The sequence below is a fragment of the Solanum pennellii genome, chromosome 1 (assembly GCF_001406875.1).
Source record: "Solanum pennellii chromosome 1, SPENNV200".
NCBI classification, from domain to species: Eukaryota; Viridiplantae; Streptophyta; class Magnoliopsida; order Solanales; family Solanaceae; genus Solanum; species Solanum pennellii.
Window position 1 is genome coordinate 19868448 of NC_028637.1, and position 2675 is coordinate 19871122.

Sequence of the window (2675 nt, forward strand, 5' to 3'; positions counted from 1 at the left end):
CAACATAGGTTCATATTACATAAATTTACAAAGAATTTAGTTAGCCCGAAAATTTTCTATATATTGACATTATAATTTTTTTGAATTTCACAGGTTGTAGCCATTAGCCTATCAATGAACACATTTGCTAACCCCTTAAGCAATGTATGAATAATTACTAAATCATTAAACACAATAAAAAATTGGTTAAGCCTATAATTGTTTTTCTTTTTCTCCTTTACAAAGCTCAAGAGATGTTTTTAGTGCACTTTGTATCACTTGATCATTAAAGATTGAAAAGTTTATACATACTTATATCTCTGTTATCTCTATTATATTAATTAATAATAGTAACAAAACTTTTTGTATATCGAGCTTAACATTTTTAGAAATTTAGTGAGTTGTTGCTATAAAATTAACTAGACTTTACGATTCTAACGATACTTAATGAGTAGTCCTCAATTGTTATCTTGCAAAAATTGAAACTTCAATGTAAGATGAGAATCAAGCTAGTTGTGGACGCCACAACCAACAATTATTCATTCCTGAAAATTAACTAAATAGAGGATAAAATCAATTTTATGCTCCTAAAATTAAGAAGAGGAAAACTCCATGCATGCAACTATAAGTAAATTGTAGACAGTGAGGCTTAAGTTAGAAGTTGTGTAATACCCCAGATTCGAGAAAGACCAAAGTATAGATTTTCAGAACTTGCAGGTACCACGACGGAGGCCAGACCACGCCACATGGACTGTACCACAGACCGTAGGTAGGTTCCTTATGTTAGCCATCCAAAAGTCCTCATAAAACAACGAACTACGGTCATACCTATGGGTCGTATGTGGAACCACGATCCGTGGTTCTGGTTCGTGAATAAACATCCAGTCTCTAAGACCAACGACGCCCTGCTAGGATGGAATATTTTCGGTCCACGGTCCTTCGGTCAAGGGTCATCGATGGCCTCGTCAGATTTTTAAGTGGGGTCATTTTGGTCTTTTTTCCTATGTATTGCACATCTAAAATACGTCGTTTAACCCCTAAGCTATGTTATTTTACTCATTTTAAGCCTAATATTATAGTCATAGCTTACCCTAATCGATTCAGTCACCAAATTTTTGTCAAAACTTCAAGCAAAAGAGGAGAAAGAGTCGATCAAGATCTTCCAAGAACGACATGAGTTTTCTTAAGTTCCAGCCCCAAAATCGAAGGATTTCTCCATAGATTTCATCACCAGGTATTTTAATTCGTCTAGTGGGTCCGTTTCATATACTAGATCTAAGGAATTCTATTAGATTGTTGATTCACTATATCTTTCTTAGACCTAGGGTTTCTAGAACCTTAGATATTGATTGTGATTTAGTTGTTATAGTATTCTTAATTAGATTATCATGTTTTCATGAAATCATTTCTTAGTTCCTTGCATGAAACTAACCTTGGTTATGCAAATTCTCTTAGTTCATGAATTACACTTGCTGGGTCAGTTAAACAAGTATACATCCTCCAGGTTCGAATGTTTCATTGTCAATACTTAAATGTTGCATTCTCAGATTTGCATGTCAGCATATAATTGAGCTATCTAGTATTTTACTTATGTTGTGTCATATACATATTCAATTGAGAGTAGACTCAGCATTGAGTTGGACTAGCGTTAAACGTACCCTCATAGTCCCAAAACTACGTGCCCCTTAGGATTATAAGTCCCCTTTGTTAGGCATCAAATTTAGTGATCACGCTAGTCATGACTTTCTACTCCTAACAAGGTATATTGGGTCTTCTCCTATGGGGCGTATACATTGGACTCTGCATCTAGCTCAAGTGATTTTGTGTCGGTTAATAGTAGCTCCCACAACCAGAATCGTAGTGCGTTTGACAAGGTTTTCAGTACATAGTTCAGTATTTAGGTCAGCATGTCATGTTCATGATTAGTGCTTGGTCATCGCATTCAGTCTTTCAGTTATCTTTTCAGTATTTACTATATGGCTTAGTTATGCTCTATTCAACTTTATGTTTGTTCAATGATTATCTATATCCTGTATGCTCAATACATTCTAAGTACTGACGCATACTTTGTGCTACATCCTTTCATCATGTAGGTTTAGGTGTTCAACATCCAGATTATGCATAGATCGGTTTCCGATCCATAATCAGCAACTTTAGTGGTGAGTCCTCTCTCCCCCAATCACACTTGCTTTTTATACAAGTGCATAGGTATTATACACAGTTATCTAACTCATATACATATACAATTCACCTCTCTCCCATATCTTTGTCACGACCCAAAATGGGCCGCGAGTAGGACCCACACTTATCCTACTATGTGAGCGAACCAACCAATCTATACCCCAACATTTCAACCATAATAAACGAAATATAATGCGGAAGACTTAAAACTCATTAATGAAAATCGATTAAATAACTTCTAAAAACTCAATACTTATTGTTCCCAAAAACTGGAAGTCATCACCACAAGAACATCTATCCTCAAAATACTAAATCTAAGAATATCTAGGAAGCTAAAATAAATAAACAGCTAGTCCATGCCGGAACTTCAAGGCATCAAGACATGAAGAAGAAGATCCAGTCCAAGCTAGAAGCATTAGCTCACCCTGAGATCTGACGTGATGAAGACTGGCTAGAGTTGCGGTTGAGTTGAAGACGATGGCACGTTTGCTGCACTCCACAATTAACAAAGAAAA